Source organism: Chamaea fasciata, unplaced genomic scaffold (genome assembly GCF_029207755.1).
Source record: "Chamaea fasciata isolate MVZ Bird 193981 ecotype frontalis unplaced genomic scaffold, bChaFas1.0.hap1 SCAF_23, whole genome shotgun sequence".
Classification (NCBI taxonomy): domain Eukaryota; kingdom Metazoa; phylum Chordata; class Aves; order Passeriformes; family Sylviidae; genus Chamaea; species Chamaea fasciata.
In genome coordinates, this window is record NW_027094108.1 from 3,324,440 (window position 1) to 3,341,548 (window position 17,109).

The following is a 17,109-nucleotide window of genomic DNA, read 5'->3' on the forward strand; positions in this document are numbered from 1 at the left end:
GTCCAACCTGGCCTTGGACACTTCCAGGGCTGGGACAGCCACAGCTTCTCTGAGAAACCTGTGCCAGCACCTCACCACCCTCACAGGGAAGCATTGCTTCCTAAAATCTAATCTGTATTTCCCTTCTTTTAGTTTAAAGCCATGCCCCCTTGTCCTGTCACTCCATGCCCTTGTCATTGTCCTTTCCAGCTCTCTGGAGCCCCTTCAGGCACTGGAAGAGGTTCTAAGGTCTCCCCAGAACCTCCTGTTCTCCAGGTTTGATACCTCCAGTTCTCCCAGCCTGTCTCCATTGGAAAGATGCCCAGATTTTGCCTGGTTGCTTTGCTGGGCACCCCAGGGAGCTGGGGCAGTTGTGTTCTGCAGCTCTGAGTGTGCTGCTCCCAGCTGGCGCAGGGGATCTCAGGAACAGTTTCTCCCTGTTTCCTCCAGCCCCCCTGCTCGCAGGTAGCTGAGCCTGGTCCTGGCATTGCCACGCTGCCCAGCTGTCAGAGGGACAGGCTGGGAACACCACACTCAGCAAGGCTGAACTTCATCCAAAAGCTGAGCCCAGGCTGCTCTCAGCATAATTTGCTCAGTTAGATTTAAAATAATAATAATTTAAAAATGCCCTTCCTCTGTCCTACATGCCAGTGAACATCAGGCTCACCAGGCCCCAGCCTGATTTTCCACCAGTGTCAGGTAACATTTTGGTGAGTGCTGTACATTATTTAACACCACATCTTTGGGGAGATAAAAATTCTTTGAGTCAGTGCAAGTGTCTTCTCTACACACCTGACAAGGATGGAAGTGGCTGTTTTACACAAGGCTCATTAAATATAAACCCACCATGTTGATTTCAGCATCTTAAATTACTTAAGCCAATGTAATGGGATAAATATTTGATGGTGAATTTTATTAAATTTCCACCACTATTATGTTACTGCTGAAAATATAAGGATTTCTTTAAAGCCTGCTTGGTGGTCTCCAAAGGCAGATGACTGGAAATCTGACTCAAAACCTGCCTGCAGGGATTGCTTTGGGGATGGGAATGAATTATCTCCTTCCCTCTGTCCTCTGCAGGTAACAGCAGATTCTTCCTGCTCCCGTCAGGATTAGTCAGTCCCTGAAAATAGCGACAGTAGCCCAGGCCAGGCCCAGAGCTGTGGGAGGGCACACAGCTGAGGCTGTGCCCACCAAGGGTGGCTCTGCACGGGATAACCCTTGGGAGCAGCGTGGGAGGGCAGGGAGTGTCCCACAGGAGGGTGACTGTGGGGTGGCTGCTTGCAGATGTTGATCAGGTTTGATCTCAATCGTGTTTGTCTCCTCTCCCAGCTTCTGCACTCTGCAGCTCTGCTTGGAAGGCAGAATGGAACAGAAGTATCGAGGTGTGGTGGGAAATCACCCGAGAAATGAACACTTGCACAAGCTCTGTGTGTGCCCCAAATCTGGAGGGGCTGGGGCTCTGTCCCCACAGAGCTGGTCATGTGGCGTGGGCTGGGGTCACCTCGGCAAGCACTCACAGCCACTCTGCCAGCCATGCAGAAAGGGAAATCCACCGAGGGACTGAAAAGAGGACATCACCAGGATGTTTTTAAACTCTGATTTGACAAAATCCTACCAGATTTTCTCTCATTAGCACTTGCCTCTGAACGCAGCTTGAGGTGAGACCTACCTTTCAGCAGAGCTGTGGCCCACACTAGAGCCCCATCTGAAAGTGCTGCCCCGTGAATCAGTAGCACATCTCGAGTCAGAGTGTGGCAAGTTGTGCAGTCCTGAGTCTATAAATATTTCTGTTTGCCTTTGAAAGGATTGCTGCACAGTGGCACTTTCTCTCCCTGTCACATAATTAACTCGTTACTTTCTATCACTTGTCTTGCAGTAATTCAATACGTAAAGTTTAAAACCCCTCAACAATTTAATTCTTGGCATTTAAGAGTTACCAATTTCTGGGCATATGAAATCTCCCAGGACAGAGATTGTCCAAGCAAAGGCACATGCCCATGGATGAGCACCTGAGATGGATAAGACAGCTGGGCCAGGTGGCCTTTTCTTAGCAGAGCAAGAAGCCATCAGCATTTTCCTGAAGAGGTGTCTCTTTCCCTGGTATCCTACAGGACAGGGAGTTTAAGCCACTCCAGGAATCTCATCACAGTTCAGTAGCTCCCTGAATTAAAAAAGGATAATTACAGCTGAAACACCCTGGAGCAGGGCCATGGAACAGACTATTGAGGTCATTCTCTTGTCCACTCTCACGACTTCTTTCAGAACCAGAGCAAACTCTGTGCCAAAAGATCCCCACTTGGATTTATTTTTTTACCACTGGTTCCCAGTGCCAGAGGTTACGTGTAAAGAGCTGTAACTGCACCTCAGAGAGGACCTTCTACCAGTGGGGATCCTCAGACAGCATCTGTCTTCAAAAGAGCAGGAAAAAACAATCAGAGGAGACATGTTCTGTTCATGCAACAGCAAGCAATATTGTTCCATTGGTAGGAATCACGCTAGGACAGCGGCTCCAGTGGCCCGGAGCGCCGCGCTCTTACGCATTCCTTCCGACTGGGGACTACAGTGCAACAGGAGCGATTCCGTTATCGGCCCTGCGAGGCTCTGGTAATGAACCCACATCCTCATTACAATCTGCTTAAGTACTTCCTACATCAGGTATTGCCTCCATCAAGCACCGCTGCTCATCTCCTGTGTCCCGACTCTTTTGAAGCAGGTTTTCCAGGAGCAGCTCCATTACACGATGCCACAGCTCTGAGTCATCTCCCACCTCTCCACAGGGCTGGCTGCGTGCCTTTGTCGTCTGCACTGCTCGCATCCTGCACAGAAGATGTCACACAGCTGTCCAGACACCGTCCCAGTGTGTAATAGCTGCTCTTCAGAGACAGATTAATCATGTAAGCAGAGAAAGACTTCAGCTGGGCACTCCTGCTCAAGCAGCGCGTTTCTAGGGCTCTTTTCTGCATGCACTGATAGTGCTTAATGCTTAACACAGAGTCAGAATTAAAAACCACCCAGGAAGAGGGTTTAGGGCTCAGAGCATTCTAATAAGTCTGTCACAGAGCCAGAAACTTGACTGCCAGACCTTCCTGTCCCTTTCTGTACTTCTTCCCAGGGCAGAGGGGTGACTGGTGTAATACCAATCCTCCCAGGTTTCAGTAGAAGTGCCTTGGTTTCTTCTTACCATTGTCTTGGGTCATTTTCTTCACTACATGACCCTTGCTGGTTGTCCTTTTCAGCTAAAAATACCTGCTCCTCACATGTCCGTCTGGTGGGCAGGAGCTGCCTCTGGAGTGCCAGGGATGTTGTTTTGACACTTTGATTTGATGCGAGGACACACGAATAGAAAGCCACCAGTGAATAGAAGAATAAATCTATATGTTCCTTGCTGTCACTTCAACTAGAAAGCAAAGCTGGCAGCTCACGCTCTTCAGGGAATCTGAGATTATTTGGACAAAGGTTTCCCCATGGGTGGCACACTCGCAGGAACAAAGGAGCAGGGTTCACAGGAGGAACAAGTGTCCTGCAGCCAGCGCGATCAAAAGCGAGCCTCGGAACCGTGTGTACACCAGGTTGGGCAGGAGAGATTGAACAACAATCAGGTGCACAAGAAACCCATTCAGAGAGAGAGTTCTGAGGGAATTGAAACAAGCGTTGGCCCTGCTTCATCTGCAGACAATAGCACTGTTTAAGGAGAAACTGCTACACTGTGTAGCTGTGCTTTTGTTATCCTGTTTAATAGGAAAAGAAGTAAACCAAGTTCCTAGGCAGTGCCCAGGGAGGTGGTAGGTAACTTAACTTACCTGTGCACAACTGGCAAGGTTTCCATATGCCAAGGTTTGTCATTGCTTGTCTATGTCCAGCCAAAATCCAGCCACGTCACCTGAGACTTCTGCTCTTGTGCTTAACTTGGTGCATTTTGGTATCAGAAGTGTTTCAGGATAGATTTTAGAGGGGAGAGAGAGAGAAAGCACTAGCCCCTGTTCTGGCCAGCTCTGAGCATCCTGCACTGCTCCAGGGGCCAGAGAAAGGAGCATTGTCAATTGTGGATGTCCTGTCCCACCTCCTAGACTTCCTGTGCCTCCTCCCAGACCTCCTGTCCCACTTTCCAGACCTCCTACCCCACATGCAGACTGCCTGTCCCACCTCCCAGATCTCCTGTCCCATGTGCAGACTCCCCATTCCACCTTCCAGACAGTCAGGCTCTTCTCCACCAGCATCAGAGCCAGCAGAGCTGCTCTGGCCCTGGAAGTGAGCCTGGCCCTGTGCCAGCCGGCATCCATGGCAGGGTGATCCTCTCTGTAATGGATTTCTTCCAGCGAGGGAAAGCAGTGCAATGCCCCTTGTTGCTCACACACAGCTGAACACCGGCTTCTCCTCCCCTCTAAGCTCTCCAGAGACAAACTGCTCCGGCCAAGAAGTCAGGAAGCTGGAGCAGCCCCTGGATTGCACTATTCCCTGGGGACGGCATTGTTTTTTACCACTGCTGACGTTCCTGCTGTGTTGCCAAGGTCGAGCTTCCCTCGCTCCGTGTGCAGCTTCCCCGCACTTGACCTGCGGCGATCTCTGCATTTGCAGCTCCGCGGTTCTCAGGGCTTTGTGCTTTCTGTCACACTCCTGCACAGGGAACAGGCACATCCCTCGGTTTTCTCTCCACGCTCAGTAACCACTGAAGGAAAAAAACCCTTAAGGAGTGCCTAGGTTGCATCTTTGGGCAGCAGAACTGTACAGGTGTGCACTTTCATAAGTACTGCAGACAGTTTATTAGATTCCACTAGCATGGCAACTGCTGCATTACAGATGCCGGAGACTTTGGAAGGAAGCCAACCACCAGTTTCTCAAGGAATATTTTATCACCACTGGGCTGTGCTGAGTGAGGATTCTTCTCCTCAAAGCAGGGAGAGCTGGGCGGGAGGAGGAGAGGGGCCACCACAGTCAAGTTGAAGCAATTCTTTCTTCTGTAGTTTAATCCTCTTCCCTCCCCTTGATACGCAGTTTATTTAATTGCGGAGACAAGATGCATTGCTTTCCTGAGGGATTGTGGGAGAATATTTGTAATCCAAGGGCTGTAATTGAACTCGGTAATAATAATTATACTTCTCTTCATTAATATGTCTTAAAGCTCATTACAAACTATTTTTGTGCCAGCATCTTTGCCAAATCCCTACAGGGTTAGAGATAACTTCTTATTCCAGTAGAGCAGCGACTTTGAGGACTCTCTCAGGGCAGCAGCAACAGCCAACCCTCTGAGCTCACTTTTGAGGCCAGGGAAGTGTGATCCCAAGGGATATGAGGGACTGACCAACACAGTACAACTGGTCAGGTGCTGGCCTAGGATGGGGAATCCCCAGGCTTGGTGCCATTCAGCTTGCACCAGTTTTACTGCTTCCCACTGTGGAGCCTCTCCTCTGGGGGAAAGCTGAGAGAATTCGGATTGTTCAGCCTGGAAAATAAAAGGCTTTGAGATGACCTAATTGCGGCCTTTCAGTATCTGAAGGGAGCTGACAAGAAAGATGGAGAGAGACTATTTCCAAGGGCCTGGAGTGACAGGACAAGGGGGAAATGGCTTCACACTGATAGAGAGCAGAGCTAGATGGGATAATAGGAAAAAAATTCTTCCCTGTGAGGGTGGTGAGGCCCTGGCACAGGTTTCCCAAAGAAGCTGTGGCTGCCCCTGGGTCGCTGGAAGTGTCCAAGGCCAGGATGAACAGGGCTTGGAGCAACGTGGTCTAGTGGAAGGTGTCCCTCTCCTTGGCAGGGTGTTGGAACGAGATGAGCTTCGAACCCAAACCATCCTGGGATTCTGTGATTCATCTGAACTGCGGTCAATTGGGCTCTGAGAATGCTGTTCCAAGCTCAGTAGTCAGTCATGGTGCAAAAAACCCTGCTTGAATCTGCCTGTCCAGAGAAGGGGAGCCATTCCTGAGCCACAAGGCTTTCCTGAGCTGTTCCGCCTGGCTGGAGCGCCTGCGGAGCTGCGCCCACCGCGGGGATCCAGCTGTGCTCTGACAGGCAGTGCCTGACACGGGGTGCCTGTGTCATTGTATGCCCCGAGGAGTGGATCTAAAAGCGGATGCTTTTCAGTACAAGAATGTCTATTCCAGATCACAAGTCTGCAATTAAAATGAAAAATTCAAACTCATTTTACTCAGACAAGAGATATGAGGGACACAGTGCATTAAGATGTGTTCCAAACTCTCAAATCTCATTATCGCTCAAGTGAGGTCCCAGTGCAAATCCCAGTGTGAGGGGGGCAAAATGCTCCCTAGGTTTAAGATAACATCCTGCCCCTCTCCAAGGAGGGGATATGGCTCTTTCAGGAATGCTGCTCGTTCAATATTTAAGCTCAGTCTGTGCGACACGCGAGGTACCTTAGCATTCATTATCCTGTTTGTGCCAGCATCTCTGCCGAGTCCCCGGTGCACTGGGGAGAACCATTTTCCTGCTACAGCAGCAGCACTAAGGTGTGCTGTGGCAATTACAGGGGAATATAAATTTTCAGCTCTCCTGAAATCTCAGCACTCCTATTAAAGCAGCCCACTGGCTATGTGCTAAATTTGCCCAGACAGCGGCAGGGCCAGACAATGATGGCCTGTGGAGATCCTCCGGAATAGGCCGTGTGCTGCTGGGTTGGCTGTGGATGAAATGCACTCCTCTGTCACTGGCTCTCCGGCTCAGAGCAGTTCCAAGAGAAAAAAAAAAAGAAAATGAAAAAGGAGCAGAACAAGCAGCAGCAGCACAATAGGCTTTCTTTGAAGCAATTCTTCCAGGTATGTGTGCACTTGCTCCCTGGATCTGCAAGTATTTGTCAAATAAATTCAATTAATTTTCTCAAACAACTGTTCCTGCTTTTCATTGGAATCTCTCCCATAGAGCTCACCCATGACATTTGTAGTTTCCATTCCCCAGAGCCACAATAGCCAGGAGGAGAGGAGCTGCAGTGTCCCAGGGGGCTGCTGGTCACCCAGCTGGGCACAGTAGGGGACGGTTCTGCCACTTTTGCTCTGCAGAGCCCTCACTCCATGGGCAAGGAAAGCTCTGAGCTGGATCATCAGCTCCAGGCAGAATTTGCAGAGACAGAAGAAAAACAGATGACAACGGAGGAAGTTTGGAGGTTTGTATTGCAGGCACAGACACCTGGAGAATTCTTGATCTGCCTTGGAGCAGAACAGAGCAGAGGTCATGTCCATAACTGTCCTGGCTGGGGGGAACCGTCCCCTCCTCCCCATCACATTGTGGCTGCACGTCTCTGAGCTCAGACGAGATCCCACTCTCACAGAGAATGTCAGAGAGCCCCGGCAGCAGCTGGCATGGCTGAGGGCAGCAGAGCACAGAGCAGCAACTTGGAAATCATCTCTGCCTGTCTCAAAGCTGCCTCTGTGCTGTGAGAGCAGCTCCATGCGGGAGCCAGACAGCTGGGATCAGACAGGCACCGCACCGCCAGGCTGGTGCTTGTCAGCTCCTGCCGAGGGATGCGGGGGAGCACACGCCGCACGCCTCCGCTCCCGCTGGAGAATCCTCCTCTGCGCTGGAGCAGTGCAAGGGCTCGTCTGAGGGACACTCACCCTCCTCCACCTCCCCTGTCCCTGCCCTGACGGGAGGGAGGGTGGAAGAGGGAATGGCTGCACTCACAGCATGCCTGTTCCCACATCTTCCTCCCGAGCCCTTTGCTTCTGAAAAGATTTTTGCCTCTGAGTTTCTCATCTCCTTCCTAAACATGACACATCCCTTAAACTGACTTGAATGTAAACGATGCAAATGCGGGGAGAAAGTAATTAGTCTCTGGAGGCTACAACTGGGTTTTAAGCAACGAAATCATTGGAGATAGGTTCTATTTCAGCTCACTGAGAAAGGAAGAAATCCCTCAAGAGTTGGTTTGGGGAGGGGTGGGTTGCAGCCCATCAGCTGCTGAAAGCTGCCACCCTTCTCTTTCAAGAACTGCCTTTGATTTAACCTGCCTGTAAGGCTTTGTTCCCCAAAGCGGGACAGGAGGAGGCTCAGGCAGCAGCCCCCAGTGACACACACTGTTCCCATCTCCATCTGCTCAGCCCATGCAAACACACCACCCCTAAAAACCCCCAAATACTCATCCCCTGTGCCCTGACATTCACCCCGTGGGTTCTGCCTCCCTGCAGCACCAGCTTGCCAAAACCCACTCCTACTCTTGGCCATGGAGGCCCGAAAGCCATTCCTACCCTGGCCCAGGAGCTGCAGCTGCGATCGACTGGCTGGGCTCATATGTTCCAAATCACCCTAATGGCACTTCAGAAATGCAAATAAAAGTGAGATTATGATATTTTACGTAAATAAGCAATGTGGCAATCCCAGCCTGGCTTGGCCTGCCAGGCAAATTCACTGGAGAGATACTAACATTGAAATATGTGAGCGTGTTTGCATGGAACATTTATTGTATAACTCTGGGCTCCAATAAAGCCTTGTATAAATTATTCATTTTGGAATCGAGATGAAATGCCAAAACCCACCCACCAAGGGACTGCTTTTATTACTACCAGAGATCTAGTCTTAGTTAGCAGCTAAGCTGTTAACACAGCTCACGGGGTAATTCCAAATGGGGAATAAACCCGCTGTCTTCATGTCACCACGCGCCCTGTGCTGAGGGCAGCGGCTGCGGACCCGCACACCCACACACGCCGCCTTAGGGGGGAAAACCTGAAAAGTGTAAACTTCTTCCCGCTGTGCTCATCCGGGGAGTTGTGAGGGCAAGGAAGTGTTTGCAGAGGAAAGCAGAGCTCGGACAAGAGCCCGGCATGCTCGGAGCGGCAGCCTCGCTGCGAGCTGGGCTGCGGGAGCTGCTGGAGCAGGGACCCCACGGGAGTGCCCACGGAGCACAGCGGGCACCGCGGGCTGTCTCAGGGCAGGAAAGTGTGACTGTCGGGCACACGCAGCGCCAGCACCTCCTGTACCAGGACACAAAATCCCGGGTAGCAGTTGCCATGGCAACTCCTCTTCTTAAACACTGCTGTTAAACTGTTGCATCGAGGCCTCCGTGAGCATCGAGCTTCCTCACAGGGACTACAGGAATGACAGGACCTGGTCCTGGTCCTTGTCCGAGTCCTGGTCCTGGTCCTTCCCTGCTGCAGGAGCTTGTGCTGCACCCCGCCTGGCACAGCTTGCCAAGGCATCGCCACAGGTCGTTGTTCTTTCCGGAGCTGAAGGCTGACATTAAGGACCCAGTTACCAATTTGCTGTTGAAAATTACTTTTTTCCGTCTGAAATACCTGCAGTGCCCAAGGTTCCCAAGTGTAGCTGCAATTAGTCTTCCACTCGCCCCTTCCTCCCACCTTATGCCTCCCCCTCTGCAGTTGCCAGGAGGCAAAACAAAGTGATGGATCGTGGATGTGAGTTTGGGGACTGCTGACTTCCCTGACGTGAATGGGGAGGGCTGCAGGGATTTCTTTTGAGCTGCATGTAGCCTGCCCAGCCTCACCTCCAGCCCACTCAGGTGGGTGGCAGGATTCTCCTTCAGCCTCCACACAGCTACTATTTCCCCCTTCTTTTCCAGCTGGGATGAAGACTCGATGGTCTTGGAGTCTTTTTCCAAAATAAAATTACTCTGTGAGTCTGTGATTCTGCACTGGCAGCATTGGACATCCCAGCCAGAGAGTCAGAAACCCATGAGTGTCTTTGCAGTCCCAAGACACCCAGGCCTGCTGGCAAATAACATTCTGGGAGCATATTTGGGGATGGCAGCAGCAGTGTTCTACTCCAGCAGTAGCAGCCCAGCACTTGCACAGTCCCAGATCCATAGTCCCAGGCATCCCGTGCAGCCACAATAAGTTCTCCTTCCCTAATGTAACTTTTTTTATATGAGCAGCTGTCTCAGCCTCCAGCAGGGTTTTATGGATCATAAGAAAGGCTAAGTGGAAGTTTTCCTTTTTTTATATTTTTTTGGAAGCAGATCAAACACTCCAAATTGAATGGCTTGGTGTGGCCTAGAGCAGGGAGCAGTTACAGGTGGAGGGGAGCTGCTGGTTCCCTGGGAAGGGACACGTGTCCCACAGCTATGCCACGGCCCTGCACCACCCTCCAATGACACCACTTTTGGTCCCAGAACAGGGATGGGAGATGGGAGCCACAGAAGGGCAACAGTGACACGGTGATCTTGTGCACCAGCCTGCTCCTGGCTTGTTTTGGCTGCAGGGTGGGGAATACTCTCACTGCAGGGAATGCTAATAAGGGGTTTTGTGTGTGAGAGAGAAATAGAGGTGAAACCACCTATCACAACTGTGAATAATGGAATTAGGAGAGTAATAATTACCCATGCATGAGATTCCAGGCAGAACAATCATCACAAGTGCCGTATCACTGACTGTCTGGGTCTCCACAGGTATCTTCCACCCTTGGTTTGTTTCACACGGCACAGCTCCGGGGAGCTCCAGTGCTCCGCCACAGCTGCCAGCCCTGGGACCAGAGTTGTCAGGACCAGGGGTGCCCTGGGAGAGCATTTTCTTGCTTGGGGAAGCAGACAAGTGATTTCTTTTCCTTGTAGCCCCATGTTCAGAAGGTGAAGACAAACACACCCTTGTCTGCAGCTGGACCTCAGTGGTGGAAGACTCCATGGATGGGTTATGAAATATGCCCTGGGAGAGCAGCTCAGGCGCTGGGACTTTAAACAAAACTTCATTCTGGATAAGTCTGGAAAATGCTTCTTGGGCTTCAGAGGCCAAGTGGTGACATCTCATTGTGCAGGAGAGATGAGACCGTTCCAGATTGTGACATCTTTAGTGGGAATTTTGTCTCCTCGCCCACGGCAATGTGATTTGGGAGGCTCTGTGTTTTGGCAAGGAGATAATCAAGTGGCTCTGAGGACCTGGAGCCAGCAGTGTCACAGCCTCTTCACTAAGTTGGTGTTTAAAACCTGTGCTGGAGCACTCATTGCACAAGTTCCCGAGACTGCCTCTCCTCAGCATCAGCTGGTGCTCGCAGGGAGGAGCTGGCCAGATTTTGGCTGCCAACAGGGCTGGGGCTGCTCCCCACCTCTCTGGGTGTGCAGGGGAAAGGAAAACGGGATCAGGACCTTCCCTTCCTTTGGAGGTGGGCAATCATCCCTCATGTGCAGGTGCAGGGGGCTGAGCTGTGCCCCCCAGTTTGTGGAGTGCATCCATCTGATCTTAGTCAGGGGCTCATTGCAGCACTCAGTGCTGTGTGGGGGAGTTTGTCGTGGCTTCCCAGCTGCATCATGCCTGGCAAGTGCAGCTCAGAGGGGCCACATGCCAGGCCCCTTCCCACCTGCCCCAGCCACTGGAGCAGAGTCTCATCCTGTGCCAGCATCATCCCATGCAGCATCGTGTGGCACACCAAGGAGATTCACCCTGCAGAAATCCAAACAATGAGGAAAAGTGTCAATAAACATATATTTTTTACAGTCCATTATCTTACCCTTGCCAGCTTTTAGCTTGTTATTGCACCAAGCCATTAAATCCCCTCCATGAGGGCAACATGCCATTTGTGGAACACAGCATAATGGGACCATTAATGTCTCCCCTCCCCACCACAGCACTGCTCCAGGAGAGGCATTAATATCCACATTCACAAAAACAATCCCTTAGTTCCATGTTATTTGCCTTTAATGCAATGATATTGCCGAAATCCCCCCTAAAATTAGCCCAGGTGATTTTAACAAAACCAGTAAAGCATATTAATTAATAGTCCCCATGTTGAATACATGAAAACAAGCAGGTCATTTCTAGCTGTCTGTGAGCTCTTTCAGGAGCAGAAGGGCTTGTGATTTCTTGACGACGGTCACCAGAGGACAGGAATAATTTGCAGTCGAGTGGCTCGATGGAGTCACAGCTGACTTGCCCCGAGAGCGGGGCCCCATTTGTTGCTGTGAGACTGGCACCGCGCTCCGTGTTCACTGGTATTTCCATTTACTGCCCTTCCCTGGTCTATTTTTGAAAAATAATTAAACAGCATTTCCAGTTCAATACTGTTTGGCTCTATTAGTGATACAATCTAAGGTGCAGAATTAAAATAAAAAAGGCAAGCAGTACTGTCTTCCTGAAGCCTGCAACCCCTCTCCAGGATGCAGCCCCATCCCAGGGCTCGCTACTGTCCCTGTCCCTGCCAAGGCCAGCTCACAGTGATGGGGACAGCGATGGGGATGGGCTGCCAGTGCATCAGAGCCAGGCTCTGCCAGCTCAGCCCCCGGCTCCCCTCTGTGCTCTCCCGAGTGTCCTTGTTCCCCAGCCCACAGCTCCACTCGGAGCACACAGCTGAGCCATCCCTGCTCTTTTCCTGCTTCTGACGTAGTGGCTGAGGCTGCTGGCAGAGATTGCCAGCCGAGGAGAACGTGAGAAACAGCGTGCTGTGATTATTATCCACCCCCTTCTGAAAGCCTGGTCATTAGCAGGGTGACATGGGGACAGCCACTGAGGTGCTGTGGGCTGTGGGCATGCAGTGAGCAGGGAGGACTGTCCAGGGCCAAAAACAGCTTGGGGAAACCCTGATTTGAGCATGTCTGGCTCTGGAAGTAGACCAGAGCACAGTGCAGCATGGGGCTGGAAGCAGAGTGGACTGACCCAGACGGTGTTCCTGAGAGCAGCTGGAGTAAGCTGCCAGTGCCAGGCCTGGACACACCAGCTCCAACAGTGTGGCCACGGCACTAACTCACAATTATAAATGTTTGGATGCTGCTGAGATATGTATCGACAGCAGCAATTAATCCCCTGCTTTGTTTGCTGACCTGCTGCATAGGAAGGGTCACACTCAATTCAGCTACTGAAATATGCTGTTATTGTTGGAGGCAGCGACTTCCCTTCATGTCTCTTGCCAGCTTTTAGATTTCATTCTTCTAAATCCTGGCACTGAAAACCACCACCCCAGGCAGCACTGGAGGCTCGTGCTGGTGGAGATGGGAGCGCCAGCGAGGAGCTCCCAGGGGATGTGTTCAGGACATGCTGGGGGAGCTGGCACTGCTTCCCTTCCAGCCCCGCACCCTCAGCGCCCCTCTGCCAGCAGGAATCAACATTTAGTGGTCTTTACCCTCCTCCACCTTCTCCTCCTCCTTTTCCTCCTCCTCCTGTTCCTTATCCTCCTCCTCCACACAGCCCCAGCTCCAGCTGAAGCAGCTTTTGGAAGGCTGTGGCGTGGACATGCCTGCCAGCAGGTAGGGCCCCCACCCCAGCAGGGTGACTTGGCCTCATCCTTACAGCTTTCCCTGCCTGCACATGTAATCCAAGGAGAAATGAGTGCTGAACTTACATTCTGGTCATGCCACCTGCTTGGCTCCTGCCCTCAAGGTGCCAAACGTGTCCTGGGAGCACAAACCTGTCCCGTGTGACTGATCCCAGCTCTGTTCTGGCTTTTCCTTCCAGCATTGTCTTTATGCATTTTCTGTTAGGAATTGATTCCTACTCTCCTTTCAGAAAAAGATCAAACAAGCCCTTATGTCTCCCTTGGCTGCTTCCTTTGCGGATTTTTAAGTTGTTACCCTGGGTTTGAAGTTTGATTAAAAGGGAAGCAAGGAGCCCTGGTGTGAGGAGTCCAGGCTGGAGCCATTGTGGGTTGGAAGCACAAGACCCCAGAGACCCCGACTTGCCCAGCACCAGCACCACCTGCCCCACACAGGATCCTCCAGCCTTGCTCAGCCCATTGTGCAGCTGCAGGAGAAATCAGAGCCTGTGGCCACCACTCTCTGCCTTGATATTTTATTTTTTCTGAACAGGACTCAGTCATTGGCACCTTTCATCTCCTGCCCAGCGCCCCAGTGCAGCCATCCTCAAAAAGAGCCATTCAGGAGCACAGCCGAGTCCACAGCCGTCAGCAGCTTGGGAACCATCTGCCTCCCGATTCCACGGCAGCAAGAGCTTTACGTTAGGTAACACCCGTGTGTTAAACCTCCATCCCTCACCGGCTGCTGATGCTTAAACAGCAAAGCTGAAATGCGCTGGAATTTACAGGATTATTATGTTCGTGTCGTCATCTCGAACAATGGACGTGGATTTGTGACAGACAATGTGGGGACGAACTCAGAGCAGGAATTGTCTCCCCGAAGACAATGCCCTTGATGGATAATAGCAGAGCCACCTCCGAACAATCCGGGGCTGATTTTTATTTTGGCTTGAACTCCGCTTTCTCAGCGCAGGTGTCCAATTTGTCCCTGCCTGTATAAATCCCACCAGTTAAATGACTCAGCTGTTGGCACAAATCAACCTGGGAGATGTTTCCCTGGCTGGGTTTGTACCTCAGGAAGGCAGAAATACCATGCCTGTAAAAAAAAAAGTCAGCTCTGGTATCCTCATGCCCTAGAGGAGATTTATTGGGATGAAAAGGTTAAAGCAGCAGTGCGTTTCTGACCCACTGGCTCAGGTTTCCCAGTGTTCCAAAGATCCATCTGATGCCCAAACTCTGCCCCAGGTACCAGCGCAGGCAGCGGCTGGGATTTATGGCTGGGGCTGGCAGTGGGTTAAGCACCATAATCTAAGCGAGCGTTTCTGTAACCTTCTGACAAGGGTAATAAACCGGAATGAGATGCGCATTGTTCTCAGGAATTTATCAAACTGAGATTGTCTTTCCCTTTGGGAAAGGTCGAAGTCTGCCTCATTTTATGGAGAACAAAAGACCAAGGGCGGCTGCCCTGGGGTGCGAGTGAGTGTTTGTTTGGAAAACCTTCAGGTGAAAGGAAATTCATGGTAAAATGATGGAGAGCAAGGCCGGACCTCAGCCTTCCAGTGAACCTGCTCCTGTCCCATTTTACCTTGGCAGCCTTATGAATCCCACAGTTCTCCACATACAGCAGGCATGGATTGCCCTCACTGGGGCAGGGCTATTCTGGGCAGGCTGGTGTGGGCAAACCAAGGTGATGCCAAGCCATGCAAGCCCACCCTTTACAGAGCAAATCTCTGTAATGCAGTGTTTGTGTGTTGTGCTGCTCTCACAGAAGCTGCTATCAGCACCTGCTTCCAGGCCATGTGCCAGCCAGCCCCCAAATGTGGGAAAACTGAGAAAACTTCAAGAAACTTCAGAGGACTTAAAGGAATTTTTTTTTTTCCCCTGGAGCAAGTTAACATGTGAGTGTTACCACCTCATTGCTCCCGCTGGCCAGGCTGGTGTTCCCAGCTCCCTTCAGACTCCCGAATTTTCAGGCTGCTGAAGCCCCATGTGCCTCAGCAGCTCAATCAGGAACTACAGCAGCCTTGAGCTGTGGGTCCTTGCAGAGATTTTGATCATTTCTCATTGTTTGAGGCTGAGAAGTAGAGCCTGGATTGTATAAAGTAATTAAATAAAGCCGTCGGTCCTCCCTCTGAAGTGGCTGTGCCAGCAGTTTCATTATGGTTTGTTCTCTTTGGAATGTGACCTGGACAGCTCTTATACCACCCTAAGGTTTCACTTCAAGGATCTTAAAAGGAAATCAATTATTTTTAGAAATATAAATATTTTATGAAGCTGCTTCTTTTTGTAATGATGGAATAAAGAAAAATACGGCCAGTTGGCTCTTCAGTGACAGGTGGGAAATGGAGCAATCCCACCTCGGAGCCTGCAGTACCTGAGTCACCTGCTCCAGGCATCTTAGCAAGGAGTCTGCAATGGAATATCCTCTGTTAAATTATACATCTCAGAGCTGGCCTAGTGAACAGACCCTGATTGAAGTCTTCCATGCCCTGGCTCTGCCAGGGGAGAGTCAGCAGCTCCCTCCTGCCTCAGTGGTCCTGGTGCATAGGCAGGCGATGGCCTTGGCAAAAGTGGCCAAACAGCATTGGGACATCCTTGGTGGTGGGTGATGGTGTGCTCCAGGGAAGGGAGGTATGTCCCCTCAGCTCCGGACCAACTTTCTGTACCCCAGATGGTGTGAAGGGCTGTGGGGATGCAAGTGGCAGCCGTGCCTCCAGTGCCTGGTGGGAGACTACAGGAAAGACAGAGAGACACTATTTACAGGAGCCTGGAGTCACAGGACAAGGGGGAACTGCTTCAGGCTGAAGGGGGGGATGAAATTCTTCCCTGTGAGGGTGGGGAAGCCCTGGCACAGGGTGCCCAGAGCAGCTGTGGCTGCCCCTGGATCCCTGGAACTGTCCAAGACCAGGTTGGATGGGGCTTGGAGCAACCTTGTCTAGAGGAAGGTGTCCTTCCCTGTGTCAGAGGGGTGGATGATCTTTAAGGTCCATTTCAACCCAAACCATCCTGGGATTTCATTATTCTTTCAAAGTGCAAATGCTTCAAAGATGCCTTCAGAGGCACATGTGTGCTTGAACTTCGAACTCTGGGGGACCCAGCCCTTGGGCAGGCTCCACGTGGGAGAGAGCACTCAGCCCTGCTCCCTCCCTCAGCCTGGGACCCCAGTGTGGCTGGAAAATGCAGGCATTTAAATCTTGAAATTGTTATTGTTTCTATCAAAGGAGCGAATCCCCAGCCGCTTCGGGTTGCTCTTACATAATTTAGGCCAATCAGCGCTTCCTCACGCAACATGCGCTTAACTTCGACGAGCCCTAAGGCAGTGCATTTATATTCTGTTCTGCTGCTGTGAAATGAATGGTGTGATGGTGACAAGAGGAAGAGGGAGCTTTAAAGAGAGAGAAGAAGCCAAAGAGGAAGAAAGATAGTTGAAAGAAACAGAACGACAGGGAGAGGAGAAGATACAGAGCAGCAAAGTGGTTTATAATGGAAGGACTGTAATTTATTTTGACACTAATCATGTATTATTCATTCGGAACAAAAATAAACCTTATTAACCAGGAAAAACAGATCTCCCATCTCCGGCCCACGTTGTGACGAGCGAGTGGCGGCGGTGAGGATCCTGACAGCCGCCTGGCTCCGTGCCGCGTCCTGTGCCGCGCGTGCCGGTCCTCGGCGGCACCGCAGCGCCCGCGGGCACAGCGCAAGGAGCTGCTGCCCTCAGTCCCCTGGAGAAGAGACAGCTTTGGCTGCCAGGGAGGCCACATAATGCACTCGTATTGTTCCCATCCCCAGACGCTGTCCCTTGTCTCCGAGGCGCTTGACATCCTTTCCAGGCTATAAATAGCCAGGTGGCAGCGCGGCATCGCAGTGACGGGCCCGGCGGTGGCAGCGCTCCGAAGCCCAGAGGAAAATGAGTTTGTCCCCAAGAGTCCGTGCTTGGCACAAGGGTACAGTCACAGCCGGTGGAAACAGGGAGCTGGACACGCTTCTGGCAGA